The sequence below is a fragment of the Sturnus vulgaris genome, chromosome 4 (assembly GCF_052056855.1).
Source record: "Sturnus vulgaris isolate bStuVul1 chromosome 4, bStuVul1.hap1, whole genome shotgun sequence".
In the NCBI taxonomy this organism is placed as follows: Eukaryota; Metazoa; Chordata; class Aves; order Passeriformes; family Sturnidae; genus Sturnus; species Sturnus vulgaris.
Window position 1 is genome coordinate 15,590,226 of NC_142246.1, and position 22,491 is coordinate 15,612,716.

A 22,491-nucleotide genomic window follows, 5' to 3' on the forward strand; every position below is an offset into this window, starting at 1 on the left:
CAAAACAGCAAACAGCAACTCCTGTTTTTCAGGACTTCATCAATCAAACAACAGGAAGCTTGTTTACCACCCCAGTCAGCACCCAAAACTTCCTTGGTCTTTGGACACGTACCACCCTTCCCACACTGTGGAGTGTGGTACTTGTTTCTGCCTTCACTTTTGCCCTTATCTACACCTGCCCTACCTAGATATACCTACCTGCTCCTGCCTATGCAAAACCACGAGTGCACAAAGCCCAGTTCTGTAAACAGCAGTTTGTCAAGGAAGAATGCAATCTTCAAACAGACTTCCATACAGCTTGTATTAAAGATGGCAATTAGCACGCTGTGGGAGTTTTTTTGTTTGTTTGTTTGGTTGGTTTTTTTTGTTTTGTTTTTGTTTGTTTGTTTTGGTTTTTTTTTGTTTGTTTGTTTGTTTTTTTTGTTGGTTTTTTTTTTTCCTTACTCTGAGGAAAGGACAAATCAGTCTGCTTCTCTGCTAGTTCACCAAACTTAATTCCATCCTACCCATCCAAAGGGCTGTTTCTTTTCCTGAAGTATTACAGAATTTCTGCAAGGAGCTACAACAGACTTACCCTGCCAAATTATTTGCTTCCTCACCTTTGGATACTGGATGCCTTCTTTTAAAAGGACACTTACTTGTACAACCTAAGAACATCAAGAGAATCTTTTTTCAGACCTTAGGCTAAAATTTTCCCAGAAAGCACCTGTGTTACATCCATGCTCCAGAAAGTATTACTGCCTTTCAGCAGAATTGATACAATTTTAGTTTAACCTAAACATGAAGATATATCTTAGTTTCTAGTACTGATGAACAAATGCTGGCAGTGTTTCCTAAAATGCAACCATCTGGACACAAGCAGTTCAATAAATCTTTGTTTTTCTTCTTGAGTCAGTATGCTTAAGCAAACAGCAGAAGCGGCTTTGGAACTCTCCAGAACCTGAAGAGCCTACAGAAACTAGTCAAATACACTTTGCTTATATTTTCTATTATTCACCAATGGAAAAAATTTGCCTCAAAATAGTTTTACAGAATTTGCTGTCTCATGGTGGTTGATTGCCTCTTTGATTCCAAACTGCCTTTCAAAACTGTTACTCGAGATCTGACACTTTCTAGCTCCAAACTGAAAAGCAACCCTTGGCACCAGTAACTTGCAATACCCTGACCTGTCAAACTCCTTCTTTCTCTAATAAATTTATTATATCTTCATGTAGAAAGAATCAGCTTTCTTTATTATCTGACACCCTTTAAAATCCAAGATAGGTTCCTCCAACAGTCTTCATAAGTAGAAATTTGTTATAAAGCTAGTCTCTTAACCCAGTTACAGGTTTCCACAGTTTGCATTTCTGAATAAATCTGTGAACAGGTTTGGTTTTTTCCCTTATATTAACTCTCCCTCCTGCCTTTCCCCCACCAACAATGCTGCTTTCCTCACTCGGGGCTGGGATGGAACTGGAATTCCCACAAGGAGAGAGGCTGAAGCTGTGACCTCCAGCAACAGGAAGGGGGCTCTCTTTTTCCATCGGTAGATATTTGGGTACCAAAAAGCCCAGGAACAAGTGCTATCAGGTTTGGCATATAAGCCATGGGTCACAGCCAAGGCCACCAAAAGGAAGCAAGAGGTGACAGTAACTGCAGACTCCGATGGGGCTCCTGCCCAGCAGCTAGACTGGCTGTCTCAGATGTTCAACCCTTGATTCTGGTCCAAACCCAGAATGTTACAGAGAAACTCTTATGGCTCATCTGGCTGTTGAAAATATCACCTGTTACCCATCTACCTGGCCACCATGATAGTGCCAAAAGCAATCTTCAGCAGACCAGAGCTAGCTGCAGGAGCACAGGGGAATGGTGAATGACAGCAGGTGTCAATGTAATAAATAACAGTGTAGAGCCCAGGAAACAGAGTTTCCTAGGGCAAACAAACATCCTGTTGGATCAACATCTGACTACATGGCTGCAGGCAGGACTTCAGCTCTTAAATCAGGATCCTTTGAGAAAGACAGGATCTATTTGATAAAGCAAATCATCATTGCCAACAGGCTTGCCTCATAATGAGGTCTTCAAACTAGGTTTGTTAGGAAAGTGGAGACTGAAACCTAGAACGGGAGAGAATGGCAGAGGGTAAATGCACACAAGGCCCTTACAGTCCCCCTGAACAAGTGGCATAAACAGGGACACACCTTAAGTAGCTGTATATGAATCCATACAGCACAGGAAGCAAGCACCAGGGATTATAAACCACAGAATGTAACAATCTTACTGGTGGGATAGTTCACACAACTGCAGTGGATGGATACTGGCTTTTAAGAATGGGGAAGTGAGAAAGTCAAGGACAGTGCTTAGATCTTAAATGGAGCCTTAGTGTGGAATGGGCTCCAGGACAGTTAAAAATCTACAGGTCAGGATTCAACCAGGTGAACATCATAGTGAACATCTGTTACAGACTGTACAGACTGTCAATCAAAGGTAAGTAGATGAAGTCTTCAAAAAACAAAAATACCCTCTAAAACTCACCACCACCAAAAAAAAAAAAAAAAAGAAAAAGAAAAAAAAGGAAAAAAGAAAAAAGGCTGCACACCATCACCAAGACATAAGCTGGAAATGCAACATGCCAATGCACAAGCAGCTCTGGGGATTCTGTAGTGTCCAGAGGACAAACCTGCCTGAGGTGATGGACAAGCTCAATAGGGGAGCTGCTATCCAACTGCTACTCATCATTAAGTAAGAAATAATCAGTGATGTGACAGTTAACAGTGGTCTTGGCCACAGCAGCCATGAGATGGAATGCAGGACCCCAAGGGAAGTGAGGAACTTGAATAGCTGAGTAATCTTCTGTGTGGGCTTAAGAGTGCCTGATTTACATCCCTCTCCAAGATAGGGGGAGCACAGTGGAACTAGAAGTGGGATGCTACACTATCTTGTTTAAATCAGAGAAGTTTCATATGGGCCAAGGGTCTATGGCAAGGTTTTTATTGAGTTATCCTAGTAATTATTTTATAAAGTCAAAGAAATTGCAAGGTGAAGTGCAATTACTGCTATTGAGTGATTCAAAAAAACAATACTTTGTGAATTAATTCCAGTATGTTAAGTGTCTCTATCAATTTACTCAGATTTAAAACAGGATTATTAAGTCCAAAGGAAGCCTTTAGACTGTCTTCACCATTTTTTATTCAACATCTTAAAGAGCAGCTACCTTTCAGCTGCTCACAAAGCTAAAATCAAAGTTTTCCATAATGTTTTATCACTGTAAACTAAGAGTCTGAAACATCTTAAAGCCTATCTACACATTGGAGTGCCACATATGAACAGTGCAGGCTGTAAAATTCTTTGTTGTGAATAAAACAGAGTAATAATTAAAAGGATATATTTAATGGAAGCTTCCAACCCTGTGTCCCCTTACATTTAGAGGCACTCAGGTAATATACAGGGACTCTTCCCCATGACCAGATACAGCCTTTCTTCATCCTACTCCTCAGCAGCAGCTGCATGGCTGTGGATTATAAAAGCTTCTCCATTCACAAACTCAGAAGTAGCCATGCAGACCCTGTCACCGTAGAAGCAATGGATAGTCTATGCTGCACTAAGCCTAGAGAAAATCACAAGGCCAACATTTACAGAAATTTTAATGCAAAGTTGGTCTAGGTTAATTTTGGAAAGATATAGTAATTGAACATTATACAATATAAATTGAGGTCAGACAGGTTTAGCTATACATTGGCTATTGTGTTTCCAAAGGCTTTATCTCCATAATGTTTCTCAGAGGAAACAGTTACTTTAGCCTCAGAGACGAATTCAACACCCATCTCCTCCTTTCCCTCTCCACATCCTCTAAGTGAATGGAGACTGCAAGTAGGTTTTCAAAAAATTTTAATGACTCAGATTATGTGATTAAAAATAGCCAAAAAAAGAAGAAATTTCATGTAATAAATTTAACTGATATTTGACTACCACTTTCAAATGAACCATTTGATGGGTCTGAAGATAGGAGTAGTACTTACTCTACAGTTGGGAAAGGGAATAGCAATATATGCACAGATTGTATTTAAAAGTTTTTTATAGGTTTGGTGCACTCTACATCATATAATGTCTTGATTCCCTTAAACTTGTATATGGCCATATTAGCTCCTGGATTTGTATGTTCTTTTCAAATGAAAGTCCATTTCATAAAAGCAGATATATTTCCTTTGCCCTTTGACTTTTTTCTGTTACTATTTTTTTGGGTTTTTTTCTTCCCATTTCCATGTTTCTGTTTAAGAAATAATCCCATTCTAGGGCTTTAGCTACAAGGTTTTTTTGTTTTTTTTTTTTAAGCCTATATTTAGGACATTTTATGAAAAATATAACCATTTTTAGTTAAAAAAACTAACAAAGCATTTTTTATTTGTTGTTTTACTCAGTGCTAGAACACAACCATATTAATCTCAAGAGGTGCCTCACAAAACTTGTACAAACTATAATAATGACACCAATGACTTCACAGTAAGCCACCTAAAAAAACCTTTTGCTAATACTTGCTCCCCCTTCCTCTAATTTCCTGCAGCTTTTCCAGTTTAGGAAACTAAGTTTTTTATCAGTTCATCTGCTCAAAGATAAAAGTGCAAATACTTCTAAATAAATCCACTTCTGGTTTGATATTTTGCTAAGTTGTAAAGATTGTTTAATTCGTACCTCTGGATGCATACCAGAAACAGTAGACGAGTGTTCCTTACAGGGATAGAAAAAATTCAAATGAAGGAGGGAGAGCCTTATCAAGATTGCTCATCTGATTCAAAGTTACTGCTCTACTTTTCATCTAATGTGAAAGGTCACCCTTTAGATGAGATCCTATTGTCCTAAGTTGCTCTGTGTGTTAAGGAATTTGGAAGATTCTGAGTGCATGTAAATTAAGTTCGGATTCCTCCTCTCAGCTAGGCACAGGGTAAGCCTGCTGCACACTGCTGTGAAGGACAGGGCACGCATGTCTATTTTTACTAAAAATGAAATGAGACTTTTAACTTTAAGTTAAATGCCTCTGGAGGCATTGTAGGAAAAAAAGAACCTTGAGGCTCTGTAAAACACTATTTTGTTAACCCACCTAAGAAAATTAGCAGCAGTGTATGTTGAAATCTTCACAACTTGTGTGCCTAAAAGTTTACTTCCATTACCCTTCACTTTGTGGCTTACTACACCAAGAATCACTTCTGAATTATGGTAGTTCAAGTTGTTTTACTGAAGTCCAAAACACTTGTTATTTAGCTTCTTACATAACATCAGGCCTCACCCTTAACTCCTATTTAAGATCCTGTTAAGTAACAAGCATCAGTGAGGAAGATTCATGTATCCTCCTTGTTTTTTGAATTTAATATTCTCAGCAAACAAAAGTTGAAGAAAAAAATGCACATTATAAGCAGTGTGAAGTTTATCCTATTAATGTTGCTTTTTAAATCAAAACTAACTTGAAAGTAGGTTCAGAACTGATTTCAATTCTTTAAAAGGTTGCAAAATTTAATAAATGGTCTTTAAAATGTAATAAGGAAAATCCAAAGAATAAGATTACATTTAATGAGATTGATCACTGTATGCCAGACACAGCATTAAAATTAAACTACCTTCTTTTATTTTTTGGTGTGGTAACAGCTACTGTTACTTTACCCAGCTGTTAAACAGACTTGTAACAACTCAAGAGTTCAACTTATGCTCTTGCATTTGCCTCTGAACACTTATCTACTTGACATATGAATTCTGTTCCCATTCTGAAGTTATTCAACCTGTATTTTGAGTTGGTATTTCTTGATCTACAAGGACTATTATGTAGTTTTTATGAGGAGTCTCAGAAACTAAAATCACATTGGAAAGAAATTATGGACAAGTAAAGACTGAAAGACAGGTCCTGCCTATTGGTTTATGGCCCAACCAACAAGCCAACCTCCTCCATTACCTGCCCCCTTCACCCCATACACACTTTAAGTGGCAGTAGCTTCATGCCAAGGTGTAACACACAAACACGAAGTTCTGAGCTAATACTCACTGACACAACTGACATTACCATGAGAAAAGCGAATTCCATTTCCCCCACTATCCTTGTAACTTTGTCCTGTTTCACGCACCTGAAAAGTGATTCCTTTTGAAAACAACATGTAATTCAAAATAGTACTATATAGAAATTAAAAACTTCAGTTCTTCTCCCCATTCTGTACATTTTCAGGACTCCATTATTTAGCTTGGCCCAGTACAGGAGTAAATCTGGAGGAAGTTTTGTGGTTTGCCTTACAAAGACATCTACCTTGGATTAAAATAATCATACCACAGACAGAATTCAGCTTCACTGGTTTTATCAAGTATTAGAACTGTCTTTAATTATTTTTTTCAAATGTACCCAGGCAGATAAAGCACCATTTGCACTTTTCCTGAAAGAAAACCTTTAACTTTTCTTCAAATTCTCTCTCAATACTGCTTCAATATTTACAGATAAGTATTATTTATCATTAATAACGGTGCAAGAGTAGGAAGCAGTATTTTGTTTTGGCTTACTTAAAAAAGAAAAAGTCATCTGCCTTTCTTACAAGTTACCCCTTCCAATGGAAAGGGACTTGGAGCTCATGTTCAGTCATCTTTTAGCTAGTAATTATGTTAATTTACAGCCTTCTGAAGTACACGCCCATATTTTCCAGGTGCAGCTTGCACTCTGTTGTCCACCATTAGTTGCCACTACAAAAGGGAATGGGTTTACCAGAAAAACGGTTATCTGCTCCAAGCTTTTGCACCTTTTTTGTCTCCAACTGACAGGAAAATTAAATTAATTACATTGGAAACTCAAACCCCTTAAGAGTATGTGTTTATTACTCAGTCATCACCAAGCTCCTTTGATATATCAGACTACTCTCAATTATTTAGAAAATATTTCCGTAGCCCTAATTCAAAATTTTGAAAAAATATAAAATAATTACAAATAAAATAATTTATTTTTTTATTATACCTTGTTACCTTTATCTCTCCATTAGGATATAAGCAGAAATTCCCTTACAACTTGTTAAAGGAGAATATTCTGTAGAGAAGAGTTATTTTAATATTTCATAGGAGGGGAGCAGTGTGTTTAAGAGAGAAACTTAAATTAAGCATTAACATCTGTGTCTGTTTCTTTTGCCTCTCCCTTCCTTCCACAGGTCAGCAGCTGTCCTCTTTGTCCCCTGCCCCCTCCTAACTATAGAAGGATTCATAATTTTAGTTTTTCTTATATATTGACATAAACCTCAAAGACACAGGGTTTTTGTTGTTGATGGTGGCTTGCTTTAGTTTGGTTCTACTTATACACTTGCTTTAAAATCTACTACTACAACAATCTGGGAAGGATTGACTATAGTATGAAACAACTGAAGGCCTGGGATAAAAAAATAAAAGCAAAAAAACAAACACAAAAACCAGTAATCAAACACTCAATCGCCTTTTTGCCATTTATACAAATGGCAAGAAAAACCAAAAAAGTAACTTGCCAGATGGATACTCAAGACAAAGCATGACAACAGAAGCAAAAATTATTATATCTTTATTCAAACATTTTATTTTTCCTGTTTGTAATGTTACTACAGAATATCTATTCTTAAAATACATTATTTGATAAAGTGTTGACCAGATTATCAGGTAAAAAGTAACCCATTTTTCTTGCAGAAAAATTGAGACTTAATTTAGGACAGATTTTGCATAGGAATGAAGCAGGGAGGGGGTTTCTGTTGAATTTTTTGTCTAGCTTGAATCTGTTTCTTGCTTACAGCACTAAAAAGTTATCTTATAATAGAAAGTTCTAAACATTTAACTTAAAACACTCATTTTCTTTACCATATTGATTCAGTTCCTTGAGCAAACAGGAACCAACATACCAGAGATTCCAAAATGAAAGGGAGGAAATCCTCTATTTAGACTCCAATACAAATTCCAAACCATAGCTAAAATGATGCTTTTCCTTCTCTGCAAATCTTGACTCCAAGAACTAATGCAGCTGGGGACAGTGCTGCTGCCAGCAAGACAGGGTGACCAAAACCTGAAATGAGACTACAGAACCATGTCAGTTCTAACTGCTTACTTTTCACTTCGGATAAAAATCCTTGGTTTCAGCTCTCTGTGCTGTGGTTTATTGTGGGGATGAAGATGGTGATGAAATACAATTTCATAAAAATACCATTTACATCAAAAGAACTAGCTGTAACATGAAGCAGTTACAAGCATTAAGCTGAATACAAAGAGGGAGACTGACATTGGCCATACCTCAGACACAGAACAAAAAGAGGAAATGTCGTGCCTCCCCCTCAATTGTTCACAATTTTAAAGAAAAGGGTGGCAGCCAACAGGGGTAGGAGGGGGAAGTTTTTGTAGGTTAAATAAAGACTGCAATTAGCATCAACTCTGAGCTCAGGTATTTATAAATCACAGCAAGAAAAATGAGGTTCAATAAAAAGGGAAGCAGCTCCATTCTCCCAAGTAATCTTCTATGCCAATGTGTCCTTGCAGACTTGTAAACAGAAGAGCCCAACACAACTCCTTTTACTGTACCTTCAGACATTGCCAAAATTAAAAGTAGATTTCTAATGTAGCAGCCAGATATTCTGAGAGACTTGTGTTATTTATAATTTAAAAGGCATAAGGAAGACACTTCAGAAGTGACTATGCTGCTCTGTGGATAGGGAGAGAGAAAAATGCTTCCAAGTGACAGTTACTGAAACTTCATTTCTGTTCTAAAAACTCTTTGAAACAGTAATCTAATCCCAGATGCTGCACTGGGACATTTAAACATGGAATTGGTGTGAATATTGGTGTTCTTCAGACTGAAGCCTATCCTGTTTTTCTAAGACTCTACATCAGAGCTAGCTAGATACCAACTGTTACTCAGAACAGTGTTGGCAATAATTTGATCAGTTCATAGCTTGTATCCTTAGGAAAGGAAGTTCAGAGGGAGAAAGACACTGTAAAAGAAGATTACATCCAGCTTGGAAAAATGCTCATGACTTCCTAATTTGGTATCAATTTAAGTGTTTTACAACATGAGGAGAATAATGGCCAAGGAGTAAGACATAGCAACAACTGTCACTTTCAGAAAACCATGTACCTAAAGCACATGACTGTTTCTTAATAATAATTTTAAAATTTACAAGAGAACTAAAAAGTTTGGCTATTTTACTTGACAAGTTCAAAACTGTTAGACAAATTCTCTTCTACATGAAGGCCTAGTCAGATGTTCACTAAACAACAGAAAAGTCAAGTCCACAGTGAGTCTGTAACAATGAATAGGTCACAACATTGTTTCACTACTATGCAGTATCACACATCCAACCAGCATCTGGGAGAAAGTCTAGGAGTCAACTAACAAATAAACAGGTCTTGCACACTTCCTGGATTATCAGAATCAAAGAACATTGGGCTTTCCGCTAAGAAAAGCTGACAGAGAAAAACAGTTATCAGAAGACACCAGCCCACTGAGCCAAAAACCAAAACAAAACAACCCCCCCCCCCCAAAAAAAAAAAGAAAATCAAAACACTCCTAGCCTGATTGGCTTTTGAGAAACTGAAGCTTACACCATGCGTCTACGGCAAGTTAATGAAGTTACAAGCCTTCAGAGCATTCCATGAAACTGATGCCAGACACTAAGTTTCACAAGGAAGAGGAATTTCAGAAGAGAATCAGTTTCAAGGGAATTTTCAGGTTTCTTTTCAATTATAATTTCTGCATCACTCAAACAACCTGTCTATTCCCCACAAATAGCATTGAAATTAGAAAAGTCATTCATCTCTCCGAGCAGATTCATCTTCCTCCTATTCAGAAACTATTTGCTATTCAGAAACTATTTATTAGTTTCTATTATTTAGAAAGTTTGAAATTGACTGAAATCCTGCAACTAGACTGCACTGAAGTTGACACTTTTCTTACCTAGTGAAGCTCCAGAAGGAACAGCTTCTTGTATCAATCTACCTAACTATAACATAATGAGTGAATTATCAATTCTATAAATCTGTGCCGAATTCTTCAAAATAAATATTTTCAAACATATAATTAACACAAATGTTGAAACACGATCATTAAAACATTTTAGTAATCCTAGAAGTACTGCAATGTTAGCATGAAATGAGTGGAACATACCTCTTCAATAGTAGTTAAATCCTTAAATTTGTCTTAAGTTCACTTTTCTGCATTTTATAATAACTATGCCATATATTTTCACCTTTAATTTACAGCTTATTTTTACAAAGTTTTAAATGCCCCCCAAGCCCCTTTAACATCCTTTATTTTTTAATCCAGGCAGAACGTGGCTTTGCAAATTTGACAAAATTTAGAGCCAGCAACACATAAACAAGAAACCAGCTTTTATCTATTTAAAAACTTCATTTCAAATACAAATTCTTAACACTATGCTCACTTTCTCAAAAAAATATTTTCTGGTGCTCGAGGCTAAAATTACAAATGCCTCAGATGCTCTCATTAGATTGAAAGAACTCGGCTAAACTGTGATTTAAAACCAGTTTTTAAACATGCTCAGTGAATAAAAGAAAAGATGACACTACTCAAAGCACATAGGCAGTGTATCCCAGCTTACAGGCCATGGACAACCAACCTGGAATCTGCATCATTTAAGTCAACATCTGTTGAACTTGCTGAAATGAACAGAAAAAAGTTTTCAACTGTTTAACTTTTGATTAAAAAAGGCTGAATCCTTTCATTTCCCCCTGGAGATTAGAAAAGCAGAAAGAAACACAGAAAAAAATACTTTAAACATAAATTTTAGCTTCACATTGGGCATTTTCAGCAGATAAAAGGTGTCACATACAGGAGGAGAACAAGATAAAGTCTCTGGGACTTGCTTTTAATATCTCACACAATTCAAAAGATTAAGCAGGTGTGATTGGGGTTTGATTTTTTTTTTATATTGGTTGGTCTTTCTTTTTTTCTTTAAGCAATTAGCATGCATCTGTAAAAACTTTTGATAAACTTCCTCCTAATCATTAAATGGCACAAGATAAAGCAGAAAATGGTAAGCTTCAAAGTGTGGGATTTGAACTTATCTGCAGTGGAACAGAATTCATATGGCACTCAAATTCAACCATATACTAGATATGAGAATTTACTGGGAGATTTTTGTAACAGTTTTATATTGAATTTTTAACTATACTCTATAAAATTCACATTACTAACAATGTCTAACCTAAGCTGAGGAGCAGGGAAAACACCACAAAGGAAAACCAGATACTTTTTTAAAGTACCTAGTGGCAAGATCCTGAATACTTGAATCATGTTGGGAACAGACAAGAGCTCTTACACAAGGCAGATGGGTTTAAACAGTAGTTATCCTGTCTTAGAAACACTCTGTTCCTTCTGTATTCCAGCACTATGTCTCTTCCTTAGCAAAAGCAAACATTCATTATTTCCACAGACCATAATTCTCACTTCTAAATTTGTTAGTCTGCTTTAAAGAAATAGAGATACCTTTTCACTTTACACTATGTAAAAAGGAAAAAAAAAAGTGAATGTCCCTATTTTATTACTTAAAACAACTCAGCACAAATTCTGCACTAAGATCAAGCTGAAAAAAAATAATGATTCAAATCAGCTGTTTTGGGGTTTATTTCTTTTTCTCCATAAGAACGATAAATTATAAGATACATAGAAAAGTCAGAATCTTTAACAGAGTTAATTATTCCACTCACAGTTTAGGGAGTTTCTTTGACCCAAGACAGCCATAACCCATTGCTTCCCACAAGTCTCAAGCAAGACAAAACAAGAAACTTCAGTAGTTCGAGCTGAGCTATAAGTAGAGCACTTTTCCCTCTTAATGAAACAATTTGGAAAGACAACTGCAATCACTTACAGCAGCCAAGTGAATTACAAGGTCAAGAATACACGAGTAGGATTTCTTAAACGGAAGGTGTGATTACAGTCTGCATTTCCAGCAAGAGGGAAACTTCTGCAGGAAACAGATCAATCTCAGTACCAGCATTCTGGAAAACAGTATAAAGTTACTTATCTGGTACCAAATTTCTTAAATCAACCTCATAGGTCAAGATCACTCATACCTCACACACAAAGAGAAAAAACCATTTATTACTTATCAGAAAGGCTAAGAATGAAAGAGGAGAAAATACCTGATTGCCACTTGAGATGCTGAATGCATGAAGCTGTCAAGTATCCAGTTAATGCCACTTAATCAGGTCAGTTAAGGGCAGGTGGAGAAGTGCAGCACCACACAGAGCAAAGGAGAGTTAACAACTCTTCAAATACACCATCTAAATCACTACCAAGTAACTACTCTGGCAGACAACAGCAGAAGAGGCTGTTTTGGCTCTTTGTAGTTTATGATGCTGGTGGCTGAACGAGGCACACAAGGTGAATGATTTGATTCCTCAGTACAAAAAGATGTCAGGATCTCCTCAGACAATATGAAACAGTGGGAAATTACTTCAAGCTACATCAAGTAGCAGCTGTCAAACTACTACTATATGTGACAACCTGGAGTAAAGGCATTATAAAGCCAGGTGTGGGCCAGCAAAACCCCTTCCCGAACCACTGGACAAGTATTTTTAGAGTCACCAATTAAGAGACATATGCAGCAAGTAATATCACAGACTTCAAGAACCTAAATTCATCATGCACGTTTCCTCAGGTCACACTACAGTGTGTTTCTCTCACAGCATTTTCTACTGCAGTGTAACTGCAGAAAGCATTGACTACCTAGATAAGAAATCCATGACACATTAAATTTTCAGTTCACTCTTTGAAGGTTTGCAGGACAAACCTGGGCTTGCCAGAGATAACAGACAACAATAACTTAGACATAACTGATTTACAGACAAACACTTGCTCAAAAACTCTGCTTTTTTAACATTTACTAAGCAGTTTATTAGAGATAAACATCTCTAATATGAATTCTCCAGTGAAACGCTAATGTTTTGCAGAGAAGCTCTAGCTTTAAGAAAAAGCTCTGTTCTGTTCAATTCACATAGTGAGGTACTAAGTGACATTAGAGAGGTACTAAGGACCCAGGGCTCACCTACCATTGCTTCTGAGGGCTGTGCACAAAGCTGATCCAGCGTCAGTGCTGAAGTGCAGTTTTTCACATCAGCATTAAGTTCAGAGCCCTCTGGACAATTCCAGTGTTTCAAGGCAAGAACTGATACAAGTTCCAAATGGACCTTTCCTATTAAATCCTATTTCACTAGGGTAGAACCCACTTGTTCAGAAGTCAGTAGACTTAAAGAAGGATGCAGATGGGGAATAAAGGTACTTTCCAATATATACTAACCAGTCTGATGGTCTTGTTGAAGAAATTCTTTCTGAGAAGGTATAAACCCTGGCATTTCAAAAGGAAGGCCAATATGAGTTTAATGGAAGGTTTGTTGTTGCTGTTTAAAAAGCAGTAAGGGATTAAAGCAAACTGCAGTAAGGCACCTAAGAAAAATGAGAAAGGCCAAAAATCAAGAGCCACCTCCCATTTCTTAGGTCCTTAGACAGCCGTGAGGGCTTAGTGACATGGAACAGGAGTGCATGTTTGTGCACACCACTAGAGCAGACTAATATTAGAGTTAGGACAGATGTGTTGTCATGGTTTAAACAATTTAAACACCAGCTGGCATCTCCAGACAAAACTTCATCGAGCTTGTGGTGAATTGTGCATGTAAAACAGGCACAGAACTGACAAAAAATGAGGAAGACAAGAACAAGTAATGCTGAAGGAGATGGTCTAGTCTAAAGAAGACAATTTCCTTAAGAGTAAGTTTTACGTTGCTAAATACATTTAACCAACAATTAAAATAAGCATTAAAGTACACCAGAAGTTCTAACTCATTGCATCAGCAGAGTATGATGTAGGCTTCAAAGATAAACAAATGACATTTCATCTCACATCGAATCAAATGATGTGCAGGAACATGACATGCAATGAAGTAAAGAACCCACTAAGAGCTGCACAGTTGAAATTACTTTGAAATTAGTTTGAAATTACTTTGACCAAAGCATCTCACTTCCTGATAGATCACAGGCAACTAACACTGAACAAGATCTAGGCATCAACAGAAAGAGGTGTGGCAGGACTTCAATCAGGAGAGCTTTGAAACTCTCTAAATATCACAGGAAGATCTCTGACCTCAAAGGCCACAACAGAGTGGAACACACACAACAGGTGGCAAAATTCCGAAGTAAATAGGGGTCATAGAACAGCTTGGCTTGGAAGGGACCTTAAAGCTCCTCTAGTTCCAGCCCCCTGCTGTGGGTAGGAACACCTTTCAAAATGGCAGAAGTGAGTTTATAAACCATATTTCCCATTGTACTGTATTGCTTCCAAGTTTTAGTCAAATACTACTGATGGAAGTCGAAGGATGGAGAGAAGGACAGAGATGGTCCAGGAAGAATAAGAAAATTGAAGGAGCATGTACCAGAATCACAGGTAACTCCCACATTATTTAGCTGATAGCATAGCAAACTTTCGAAAGAGTTTGTTAGAGCTAGCACTCAAACCCATACACACAACATTTTAAGGCAGCAGTAAAATTCAAACAGATTCTGTTTTTCTTCCCCCTCATTAGTGGTAAACACCAGAATGACCTACATCTGAACTAAGGTCACAAAACAGTAGCCATTTGATAATCCTCCCCCATTTTCAGATTAGGGGGCTTAATAGCTACACTTAAGTGAAGTCAGATCTTCACATTTATCTGGGCCTTGCTGTGGCACGCTCTGTTCTGATTGCCAAACTGCCAACTGCAATCACAAGCAGAGCTCCTTTAAAGCAGTCTTCTGTAGTCTACATTATATATGGCAGCAATACTAATTCATTGTTAATCAAAAGATGTCCAGCAGTTTTACACCAGCAACATTTTAACCTGGCATTAATAAATGGTGTAGTGCTTTTAGAATGGAAAATAAAACTTTTAAATAAGATATACAAAGCTTTTTGACAATAGTTATAAAAAGGAGAAGCATATTCAACCCTAGATTAATTACACTGCCCTCTGACTTATTAGTGGATCAACAGACTAGGAATGCACTAAAGCTAGTTTATAAAGCTAAATAATCTATAAAATCCCATGGAAATGGAATTATGACAGTGAGAATTATTATTCACATATAAGACTAACTAGACTTTAATGAAGATGATTTGAAGAAGCTGAAAACTGTGGAAGGAGGAAGAGAAAAACTTAAAATTTTGCATTTTAAAAATAAACTAGCAAAATTTTACAACAAAATACACTGAAAACCAGTAATTTTTCCCACTGAACAGCACTTTGAATATGAGTAATCAAGCCCCAGGTGCTACTAAAACTAGGATGTCTCATACTTGGATATCTAAGTTATAGATTATATTGGCCTACTAAATTATAGAGAAACTGAAAGCAAAGAATGTAGTTAAAGAGGTCACAAATTCAGTGAGCTTTCATTTACCAAGAATCTTAAAAAAAATATTTAAAAACAGGAAAAAAGTGACATTTACCCAACTCACACTCCTGCAATACAACACATGCTGCTATGGAGATACAAGCCTGGATGGATGTTGAGAACCAAACACAAGAGCAGTAATTGAGACACTAGAAGAATTTTGCCAAGAACAGGATGTTTATCTAAGAAGAGGTTAATCCAGCTTCTCAAGATACTACACAGGAACCTGAACTGTGCCAGAAGTAGAAACAAAAACCCCTGACACCTGGCTTTTTGATCTGCAGAGTGACCACACGCCATAAAAAGCAATTCACAGCTCAATCATTTCTGCAGATTCAGAGTTCTCTGCTCTTTGCAATACATCTCCAGTGCCCTTACACACTCAAAGAGATGAGCCACTACCATGCATCTTCCCTACTCTCCCCTCACTTCTTTCTGGCTTCTTCATGCCTTTAGTGAATGGAAGGATAAAGTGGTAGATTAGCAGTGGAAAAAGAAGAGATGCATCACGTAGCAACTTTATACTGCCAAACAAGGTTGTGTTTGATTTTGGTTTTGTTTAGTTTTGTGTTCTGTGGCTTTTTTCCTAATACATGGTAGCTAAGTTTAGAATGTCACCTTACTTTTCTGAAGTTTGATACTATAAATGTGAACCACACCAGTTCAGTTCTGTTACAACCTCTATTAATGTTCCAGCTTATCTTATCAAAGTTCCCACCAAGCTCATTGAAGAGAGCAAAGCTCAAGAATAACATAAAAGACAGTAGTTCGAACTGGGACAAAGAATTTTAAGTTAGTGAAGTCTATAAAGCTCTGCCTGACCTCTACACTTTACATAAACACACTGAACTCTAAAGGTTAGAACAACAACTTTGTTTGAAGCTCTGATACTTGAGTCATATTCAAGAAAAAGGGATCCATTGTAACCATCTACTCAAAATATCCATGTAATGTAGCTGAAAAATAAAAAAGGGAAGAGTGGAAAAGGGAAAGAGGTACTAATTTTTCCCATTTTAGCTGTAGGCAGTACAAGCACTAGCTGTTTGAGAGTAGCTGGACTACAGCTCCTCAACAGCATACACTGATCTGATAAACCAATCAGCATAAAACATACCTATTATTATTTCCCTTACATAGCAAGGCAGTTCAGGAGACCCAACTAACAGAAAACCAACCCAGAATATAAAACAACATAACAAAAAAAATTTACAGTAGGCCTCCCAAACTAACTTAAAACAGAAGAGCAGTTCACTGTCACACCAGACAAGTTCTACTACAAAGGGAGAACAAGTGGAAAGATCTTATTGTTAGTGTGAGTACTCTGTTCTCTCTCAGTCTTGTTGGTTAGGACACTCTCCAGCCATCTTACACACTTCAAACACCCAAAAATGCTGCTAAAATAAGCAGTTGCTAAAAATCAGAAGCCTTGTTCTCCCAAGTAAAGCTACTTACACTTGACTCAGGGGAAAAAACAGGGACATTGTAAACCTGATTGGAAAACTGATCCAAGTTAAACTAGATCTGACCTTTTCTTTCCTCTTCTTCCTCCTGCCACGTTTCCCCTCCTGTTTTCTAGATTAGTGTTAAGCTAGGTTAGTTTTACAGTCTAGTTTTTTTAACTGTTCAATAATGAATGCTCATACCAGTCAACATAAATCGTGAAGGTAGGTACAGCGAGTTCAGAAACAATAATATTGTGTTATGCATAAAGAAAAAAAATCCCCCTGAAAGTTACCAACCTCAAGCATTAGAGTACACAGTTACTAAATGCCAAATCAAAAGAAGAACTGAGAGGGAGTTGCAGGGACTTTATTTGCACTCCATGGTTTTGGTTTACACAAGTTCCAACTTAGGAAATTCTCAGTGCCTATAATGTAGAAAGACTATCAGATAGAGTTTAAATTTCTCAGCTCTCTATCAGCACATAAAAAGTACACAGGTACAATACAAGAACATACAATGAGAAAGTTCAAGCTATGCCTAGAAACACTGACAAAGATTACAGTAGTTCCTGGAACACTTAAAAATTGAACTGCTTCCACATACCAGTATCTAGACACAGGGTGCACAAAAACCAATCACAGGTTTTATCAACACTACTGGAAATATGTATCTGCTTTCATGCCCAGTAACACATTTCTGCTCCATGTGCAAAGAATTCAAACCAAGCACTGCATGCATGCTACATAATCCATGAATTAGTCAATGTAGCAGGTACAGTTTCGACTTTCATAAGAATTATGCTCCACAGATCCTTACAATTGCAGGTTCTCAAGGGATCAGTGAACTAGTACTACATCCACAGCTAAATACACAGAACTTCCTCCCTCTGCCTTTTCAACTAAATCTCTGGGTGTCATTAATCTAACTTTTCTTGTACTGTTTTCACCATACAGAAATTTCTCTCAAGAGTCAATCATAAGATAGCCCTTCAAAAGCATATGACGGCAGTGGTGAATTACTTCTTTCTGAGAGAAAAGCTGATGAGTTGAAATGGATTGTGAGAGGATACAGAAAAGAAGCTGATTTAATACTACATATCTGAAACAGAGGTAGTCCAATACAAAACAAACCCTATGTGCTTTGTCTTACTTCAATCTAAAGACAGTTAATGCAATACATACACTGCAGCAACTTCCAATGACCTATATACACACACTGATCGTTTTTTCCTCTTTTGTTAACCTGTTTTGTTCAGGGGAAATTGGGATAGTACGTTTAAGACTGTGTTCCATTCCTGTCAGCTAAACCAATCCAGTGGCTCCTTTCTGCTATTACCCATGCTGCTTCTGTTGCAAAGGCCCATCTGGATCCTCGTGCTAGCAGCAGGAGCCATCAGTTTTGGCTTTTTTCTGCAAACCCCCGACCCCACAACATTTGACCAGATACTGAGTTAAAGCAGATCATACAGGGGTCCAATGAGTGCTGATTCAAGCATCCAAGAGGCGTGAACATACAGTCATAATTGCAATTACTCCATTCTAGTAACAATTCCATGGGATTTGACAATGAAAAATGGCACTTTATTTCATTCTTAAACTGTGGTTCATAATTGCAATGCTAATGCCTACTTGCACACCTGACTCTGTAATACCAGTTCGAGCCATTCCCTTACATGATACCATCTTCCCTCATTGTATCAAAAACTGCCTGTGAACCTGTGCTGTGATTGAGATCTACATTTAATTCCTGCTCTTCTTCCAATATCTGCAGTAACCCTCAGATTACTTCCTTGATGTGCTTCATGCTGGAATTACACCAAGGGTTCTGCATCATAGCAGACAACAGACCCACAGGAGCACCTTACACCAATCTTACTGCCCAAAATACTGGATGATGGCATTATGGCCATAGCAGGCTTCCTGGCTGTTTAAAGATGCTGGAGTGCCAAGGAAGCAAAAGAGTTCAAAGCAGACTTCAGTATGAACTGAAGTCACTATTGCATGCAGCCTGTTAGTGGCCTGACAGCCACTCAGTGACAGAGCACTGGGCCACCACAAAAATCATTATTAGATACACAAGGACGTTACAGATGTGTAACACAATAACTGGTTCTCCCGCTACTACAGTGGCAACCATAGAAAATCACTTAAAACCATAGTGATAATACAAAAAAAAAAAAAGTGACACTAACCTGTTGCAAAGTACTTACAGCCACACAGAAAGTGAGAATACTACTGCATATTGTGGGAATAAAGATACAAGGTATTTAGTGCAGGAGTGTTGCCAAGTGTGGGGATACCACCAAATGAAGCAACTATAAATCTCTTGTTTGGGGCTAATTCCACTTCTTGGAAAGTGTACTTTTGAGACCGCTTGTTCAAAAACAGTAAGCTGGAGCAGGAGTTCAATTACTAAAAAAACCCCAAAAAAACCCCCAAAAAACCAAAACAAAAACAAAACAAAAAAAACAACAAAAAAAACCAAAAAAACCCCCCAAAAAAAAACCAAAAAAAAACCCCTCTCTAGATCTAGCAAAAGAAAATTAGATGCACTAATGTATCCTAGTTTTGAAGGAAAAAAAAGTCCGAAAAAATTTAACAAGAGTAAAGGAGTATTTGTATGCTAGATTTCACAAGCATGCAAAAATGGATTTTCATTTTGATCAAATTTCAGTTTTCGTAAGAAAGAAATACCAAGGCTATTTCCTGACAAACATGTGCCCTTGAGCAGCAGCAGAGGGACAGTAAAACTTCCTCGAAATAGTAATATATATATTTTTAGAAGAAGTAGCAATAGTACTTTAATCTTTCACTGAAAGTTTTACTTAAACACTGCTATATTTTGATAATGCACTGCAGAGTCCTATCAAGATTCCAACATCCATGGTTGGAATTACCTGGCACTTTCTATTAAAAAGCCCTATATTACTGCTCCAAACCTCACCCACAGGCTACTGTGATAACACAGCAAAAAGCCCAATCCTGTGCTTGAAGCTTTCTTGTATCCCACCCATACTTGGTCTCTCCTCTGTGCCTATTCATGAAAATAATGGGAACTCAAAGTACTTGCCAGCACTCTACCTACGAAGTTCAAATGAAACTGGGCTGATCACAAAGCTAGACTTACAGCTCCATACTGCCAAAACCTCTCAATCCAAGGGAATAGAATTAATCAATTCATATTACAAAGTTCTAATCAAAGACCACTTTTTAATCCTTCTGATATCCACCTCTGTAAAATACCTTGCAATTTAAACCACAGAACGCAAGTTACTGGCCAACTCAGATACTTAAATTCTGAGCTTTCTGGCACTTTTCTATAAATGCACAATTTAGAATTAGGTTATTTTGTGTTAGTTATGTTTTGTCCTAGGTACAGTCTTTGTGACATATCAGTGAGCAGTGCTGGTAAGTATAAGCAATACCTGTTAGCACATACTATACAGCTGTAAGGACATCAAAAGAATTGAGATCTCCAGGTGCTTTTTAAGAGCATCTAGTTTTGAACCCTGATCGAGTCATGCAAAAGTTAGGAACACCCAATAAGCACAAGTCTAAGCATCTTAGGAATGTCAGTGCTCAACATAACACACACCAAGATTTCCAGCTGAACAGACATTTTGTACTGAACACCTATTTCAAATTTCTGCTAATATATTCCATTCATTTACCATGTGGAGTCTTTTATACCTTCAAGTATGTTTAGATACCAAATAAACAAATTTTCAGCAATGTCAGTGAAATTTTATCACTGTTTTTCTTTTCAAATTCTTTAAGTGTTTGAATATTTTGACATGACACTTTAAATCATATTCTGCAGGTCACAAATTAACGTGTTAGGCTGGCAAACCCCAAGCTTTTACATATGTGCATAGGCTTTAGAGTTAAGTCTGCAACCAGGCTTTCACCAACGAACGATTCAGCAACTGATCCCTCTGAGCAGCAGTGTCACTGTTGCAAATATGCACAGTGTTCACTGTGCACCTGGAGTTACGGCGGTGCTACCTCAGTCTCAGTTCACCACTTCCATAAAGAAAGTAGATGAGGAATCCTTGACAGATAAATTATTTCAAAGTGTTCCATTAATTATACTACAGAATTGCCAATATCAAAATTAGTATTAATACAGTAAGTGACACAAGACATCAACATAAAGTTGTTCATCCAAAAAGTTCAAGAACTGGGGGACTACTGCCTTACCATATTGTTTTTCCTCACTTTACTACAAACACATGATTCTTGAGAAGACTGCCAAACCCATCATACTCTCCACTCCTTCCTCCACCATGTTGCCATTTCAGCCATCAACCCAGCTATTGTTTAGACCTTACAGTTAACATTAACTTTGTTAGACTCTTCAAATCCCTAGAAATACTTTCGCAAGTCAGAAGAGTGAACCATTTTTACTTTAGAAGTTATTTTTAGCTATTGTAGGAGGTTATTTTACAGAATCTAATGCAACAGGATTTCAAAGGAGTAAAGGGACACTCCCCCCCAAAAAAAACCCCATCCCAAACCTGTTAAGTATACTCTACCTCCATTATCCTGACTATTCACTTTCTTGCCACTTTGTTTACACTCTCTCTCTGATAAGGGCTGCTCAACAGGCCTGCCAGGTAACAGTTCTTAACCGAGATAGCTCTTGACTAACTATTAAACCATAACCTATGTCCTTTCTCCTTTAGCAGTTGCTAGTAATTTCAGGGGTCCTTTCTATTAACTGAATTTCACATCATGAATATACAAAGAAATCACACCCTTAATTTTTATTCCAAATAAGACAAAGCTGAATGCGAAGCAACACCATAGTGTAAAATGTAAGTAATTCCATGACAGTTTTGCACTTAGCAATTCTCAGTGAAAGGCTAACCCAAGAGGAAACTCTGAAGAAGTACCCTAAACCCAGGAGACCTGCCCAGCACAGCACTCAACCTATTGTATTTGTTTACACTTCTCAGTGTTCTCAGGGTTGTGCTGTGCAACTGTTTCTCAAACACGTCTGACAGTGTACAATTACCACCCGAAGGTTCCTTCAGCCATCCACTGTCAGGCAGACTTCTGGGATTTTAGTTTAAACTTTTAAGTGAAATACCATTAAATAACAGGCAACGACAAAAAGTGCCACTTGTGAGAGATATCCATCCTCAGATTTCACACCTTATCACAGCATCTATGCCAATAAACTGGCACTCTAGTTAATTAAACTGTGTTCTTTCCATTAGAAGCGTTATATAGCGTAGTAGTGTTTAGAAGACTCTATTTTCTAAAAAATACCATAACTTGGAGGAATAAAAAGACACTGCAAGCATACGCAGGTGTTATAACAGGTGTTTACAAAGCGCTATCGGGGCAAAGCAGCTAGATCCAGAAGCTTGTGCATATGAAGCAGTTATCAGGTTACTGAAAAACGTGAAGAATCCATGAACTCGGACAGTGCTAACTGCCTGTAAATACAGGTATACCAGCTTGTCAGGTATTTACCATTTATTTTGCTGTAGTCTCAAGCGCCTGCAGAAACACTGAACGAAGTGCTGCTCACCCTCCCAGACACACTAGATGTGCTTCCCCTCTCAGCCATCGGGGACGATCGGCACTGACTCTAACACTCTACTTGAAGATCAAAGATTCTGTTTCCCCAAGAAGGGAAACGTCTGTTGAAAC

General features: G+C 37.5%; 1 protein-coding gene across 4 annotated transcripts in view; it reads right to left on the minus strand.

Moving 5' to 3' along the window:
• LCORL (ligand dependent nuclear receptor corepressor like) overlaps positions 1–22,491 on the minus strand; it is an 80,522-nt gene that overhangs the window by 56,872 nt on the left and 1,159 nt on the right. The window lies entirely within an intron of this gene.